We start from the raw sequence: 5828 nt of genomic DNA, 5'->3' as shown, positions 1-5828 counted from the left end.
AAAGAGGAAGTAAAGCACATATGGAGGTTTGCAGTAAGGTAAGTAACAAGAATAAATGCAAACCAGAGAGCACCGCAATTTTAGAGTGGTTCGGTCAATCTTGACCTACATCCACTTTTGGCTTCCTCCTCCGATGAGGTCACCGACGTCCACTAGAGGCCTTCCTTCAATAGGCGAAGGCCAACCACCCTTTAACAACTTCACTCCTTTTGATGGGCTTAGGAGACAACCCTTACAGAATTTCTCTCCTCTCTTGAAAGCTCAAAACTTGGAAGAAAAGAGGAAGGAGAACTTCTAGCCTTTACAACACTTTTGAGCTCTAAAAATCATAGAGTAAGATTGGATTTTTGGTTCCTTTAGTTGCCCTTTCATACAGGAAAGGGGTGGGGTTTATATAGGCCCCAAACTGGTTTGAATTTGGAGCTCAAAAGTGTCTTTTCCCGGATTTCCGGGGTCCTGACTGGGGAGGTATAACCGCCTGGCAGCTCGGAGACTGAGCCTCTGGGCGGTGCCACCACCTGATAGAGGCAGTTGCACCGCCCAGTCTCGCTTGGAGACTGAGCCCAGGCGGTGCCACCGCTGACCCAGGCGGTGCCACCGTTGGCCAAGAAATCTGGGTCCGAATGGGTTGATCCATTCGACCCAATTTAGGCCTGTCAAGGGCCTAATTGCCCCAAGATTAAGTTAATTTGATCACCTCCTATTTCTAACTTAATCATCATGCTAACTACGATATTTCTTAAGACATTTACTACAACTTGCTCCGGTGCATCAATTGCTTCTTCCAACGAGCTTCCGGCGAACTTCCGTCGATCATCCGATGAACCCTCGGTGATACTCCTGTGGACTTCCGGCAAACTCCTGGACTTGCGACAATCCACTTGGCGAGTTTCAACGAGCTTCTTTTGGCAAACTCCTGGACTTCTCGGATTTGTTCCCGCAAAACCTCCGACGACCATCTGGACTTCCGTCGAACTCTCGAACTCCCAACGTGATCATAGTCTTGACTCCGGCGTAACTCCTACTGCATGTCTTACTTCCATCGTAGTTAATCCTGCACATGTAAAACAAAACTTCAATCGAGACAATTAATCCTAAGCAATTAACCAAGTTGTCCGGCATGTCATTGGTCCCTCGACGCTTCATCCGATTCTTCGGCGCATCGTCCTCTCCTATGGCCTATTGCCCAATCGGCCAGTTGACTCCGCAACTCCGATATCCTTAGCACAATACCTGCTCTTCTTGGCCCCATGCCCGAGTCCATGGCCAGAAGCCTTCTGTCGATACGTCAACCGATCCACCGGCCCGACGTCCAATCTTCTGACATGTTCCTCTAGCACAACATGATTTTTCCTGCTTTAATTGTCTTATCCTGATCGAAGCATCCTGCATCACTCAAAACACAGATTAAATCATAAACATATATCAAGTGGTTTCATCATCAAAATACGAGATTCAACACTCCTTACTTTCCTTTTTCATGCCAAGTTTTGAAGAAAAAAAAAAAAGGAGGGGGAGAAGTTGAAGGAAGTTATCTCTTTAATATTTATAACTTTTAATATGAGAACTTTTGAATGATACCATATCGTGAATACTTGAAATATGATTGGTATATAAATTAAAATGTGGCATGAATTTTTACCATACTTGCATTATTGAATCGTTCTCCTTTCTGTTGATAATAAAGGGAGAGAAATAATATCAAAATATGATAAATTGATGACAAATGTATGCAATATATTTCATCATATATACTTGAAATGTCTGCTTGATAAATTTTCTTCATTATGATAAGATATCTAGAGCTTAATTTGCTATTTTACAATTAATATCTTGCCAAAGAATGATGAATTGCTATCTTTGTCATCTTTTATATTTGAAATATCATACTTGAAAATGGATGTCATGCCTTGACATTATTTTGAGAATGTTAGATCATGATAGTAATCATGATGTGCATGTTGATAAGTTTAAATGAATCTAACTTATAAGTTTGATACTTGAATTCAAAAGCTTTGAATTCAAGAGTGTCTTTTCTCAAGTATGACATATAAATAGGGGGAATTAAGGTTAACTCCGTCATCAATTGATTGTCATCATCAAAAAGGGGGAGATTATTGAATCTCGAATTTTGATGATGAAGTCAATTGTAATTTGTTTGATCTAATCCATATGTTGAGAAAAGTGTGCAAGATTAACAACGATAGCAGTAAGACATATAGCAGGTGTTGTGCCGGAGTCAAAATCGAGATCACGTTGGGAGTTCGAGAGTTCGTCGGAAGTTCGGACGTTCATCGAAAGTTCTACCGGAACCAACCGAGAAGTCTAGGAGCTTGCCAAAGAAGCTTATCGGAACTTGCTAAGAAGATCATCGTAAAGTCCAAGAGCTTGCCGGGAGTCCGTTGGAGCATTGCCGAGAGATCATCGAAAGTACGTTAGAAGCTCGTTGGAAGAGCAATTGACGCACCGAAACAAGAAGAGCTGTGATCATGTCTTAATTATCATAGTTAGAGTGTAAATTAAGTTAGGATTGAGAGGTAATCCTACTAACTTAATTATGGGCCAACTAGGTTCTTAATATGGCTGATTTGGGTCGGATTGAATAGCCTAATCAGCCCTTGAAAACATGGTCGACGGTGGCACCGCCCAGAAGACCCAATCTCCCAAGTGGTTTGGGCGGTGGTATCGTCCATACTAGGAGGTGGTACCGCCAGTAGTTATTGCTGCCAACGGTGGTACCGCCCCTGTCAAGCAGTGGTATCGCCAGAACTCGATCTCCGAGCTCTATCAGGCAATGGTACCACCTAGATTGAGCGGTAGTACTGCCCAATATTAGTTGTCAAGCGGTGGTACCGCCCAGTAATGGCGGTGATACCATTAGGACCCCGAAAATCCGAGATTAGATACTTTTTAGCTCCATTTTCTGCATAAAAACATTGAGATAATCTTGAGTTATTGGGGTGTAAAAGTATTATAAACAAGTGCTAGAGTTCTCCTCCTCCCTTTCTAAGTTTTGAGATCATTCAAGAGAGGAGTGAGACTTGTAAGGGTTCTCCCCTAAACCCGTGAAAATGAGAAAGTGCTGTAAGAGGTGATTGGTCTTCACCTATTGAAGGAAGGTTTTAGTGGATGCCAGTGACCTCGTCGGAGGAGAAATCCGAAAGTGAATGTAGGTCACATTAACCGAACCACTCTAAAACTTGGTTTGCATTTACTTTGAGCAATTTACTTTTATAGCAAATTGTCTCTTCTCCTTACTGTGCTTTTACTATGCCTATGTCTTACATATGCTTTCAAGTAAATACCTCATGAGATCACTTTTAATCGTACGAAAATTTTACAAAATCGACGCTTTTCATTTATGCAATTTATATTACTGTAAATCTCTTTAATATTCTCTTACACTTTTACGAAAAGCTTTCAAGTTCAAATTCTCTCCGAAACGGATTAAATCAAAACTATTTTCGTCGGAATCGATTTTAATCGAAATAATATCTTTCGAATTCGGAAAGTTTTCTACTGCACTAATTCATTCCCCCTCTTAGTGCCGCTCTTGATCCTAACAGCTTACCCCTTTTGATTTCAAGCACAAATACAAACCCACTTACATGATATATTTCTATGTTTCAAGGCTAATAAAAAGTCTTACAAATATGTTAATAGTTTTTAAATGAACGAGACTCTTATTAATCAGAGAATAAAAAAATTAAAATTTTCTTTTCATGTAATACATACTAATCGATAAACTATGATTTCTCTTTGTAGTATTTTATATATTAAAGAGGGTAGCTTTTCTTTAAAATATCATAGTACTATGATATCTCCCCGTCATTTTCTGATTTATGTTTTGGATTCTCGAATTCAAATAATTCAACAAGGGCTGAGTATTGATAAGCAAATTTTCTATGTCAAGCTAGTCTGGTTATCCTCATTAAATCTGTTTTTGTGACTTCCCCGGTTCATATGGTAGCAATTTCTTGGATGTCTAAATCTGTTCTGAAATGTATTAATAAATTATCTAGGCATTTCTTATGACACGAAGGCCATAATAACCATGGTTATATCTTCTTTCATGGGACACTTTCACTGCTCGAAAGGAGAAGGATAACCTTGATATTTAAAATCTTGCTTTGATGACTACTATTTTGCAGGCTACAAGTATCCACAGCTACTCTATAGTATTTGGTGTCAAGTGGTGTATGCTAAATATGGTTACGTGTCTTCTTGGCAGATTAGCCATACTTTTAATGGTAGTGGGTCATAGACATTATTTTTGCGGGGAATGCATAAGCTTCATTTCGATTTTTTTCTTCCTTATGAGTGATGGTTTTTCTATCAATATTTTCTATCGTAATTAGATTTTTGATATGTCATTGTCTTTCGAACCCACTTTCGTTAATATAGAGTGTGTGAATGAGTTTTCTATAGTTTCAAGCTTGATTTCTGATCAAAAGTGGGATTCTTCTAAACTACATTAGCTTTTTGTTCCAATGATTGCTTATATGATTTTGAGGGTTGATTTATTGGATGTACTTGAGGATGACAAATGGGTTTGCATCTCTGATGTAAAAGGACAATCATCAACTAGGCATATATATGCTTTTTAACCTCTAGTATACTGTTGGTCATTTACAATGTTTTGACCTTAGCTTATGGAAAATATTGGTCATTCCTTATTCTGTTTGTTTTTGTTGAAAGTTGCTTCATGGCAGTTATTGACTTCTTAGTATTTTGCTCACCTTGGTTTTATGGATGTGAAACTCTGACTATTTTATGATGGTCACACTGATGATTTATCTCGCTTATTTCTTGGCTACCAATTTATCTATTCTATATATTTAATCCTCAAATATAAGCTGGATATCTCATTTTGGTTCTATGGTCAACGATACACTGATGCTTGGCTTACGGAAGGATAAAATATAGGTAAACATTCTTGTTTATAACCATTAGAGCAATTATTGCATATACCTTTTGGTTAATTTGGAAGACTCAGAATGATACCTTATTTAACAGGAGAAGGTTGTCTCTAATGAAATTTTCTATAGGGTGGTGACATTCTTCGTTGTTGATCCTATCCAGATTCCTCCTTAGGCCACTGTCGTTCCTCCTGCTCACATTGTTATATTATGGAATCGACCAATAATGGGTTGGTTTAAATTGAATGTGCATGACTTTTTTTATAAAGATTTTGACTTTTAGGGAAATGCTAGTTGTGCTTGAAGGACTTACCTCTACGTGGAAATGCTTGTTGTGCTTGAAGGGTTGCAGTTAGCTGTCAAGGAAGGGGAGCAAGCCATTGACGTTGAAACAAACTGGTTTGAGGTTATGCAAATCCTCGACAATGAATCCATCCCACAGAGAAAGGGGTGCAAGCCATTGACGTTGAAACAAATTGGTTTGAGGTTATGCAAATCCTCGACAATGAATCCATCCCACCTTGGAACATGATTGGTATGGTCAGAAATATCAAAATTATATTAGGTCCTTTCCGAATTATAATATTATTCATATCTTTAGGAAATGAAATGGATACGTATAGTGATTGGTTGATTTTGTTATATCTATTAAAGATTAAAAAGATCATGAATATCTGTTGTTACTTTTTGAGTGCTAATTATTGATTGTACTCGTTTCCTTAAGTAATACAAATTTTTTTCTTGGAAAAAGAAAAAAAAACCAATCTCCTAAGGAAATATATAAAAAGGATTTAAGATTTTTCTATTATATTGAGAAAAGACAGTGATGCTCTTAAAGAAAAGAAAAAGGATATTTTGCGAGAAAATAAAAAAAAGGGACTTTTCCAGGAATTCGCCATTAAGCAATAT

The sequence above is a fragment of the Musa acuminata genome, chromosome BXJ2-5 (assembly GCF_036884655.1).
Source record: "Musa acuminata AAA Group cultivar baxijiao chromosome BXJ2-5, Cavendish_Baxijiao_AAA, whole genome shotgun sequence".
NCBI classification, from domain to species: Eukaryota; Viridiplantae; Streptophyta; class Magnoliopsida; order Zingiberales; family Musaceae; genus Musa; species Musa acuminata.
Note: the sequence above shows the minus strand (reverse complement) of the source record.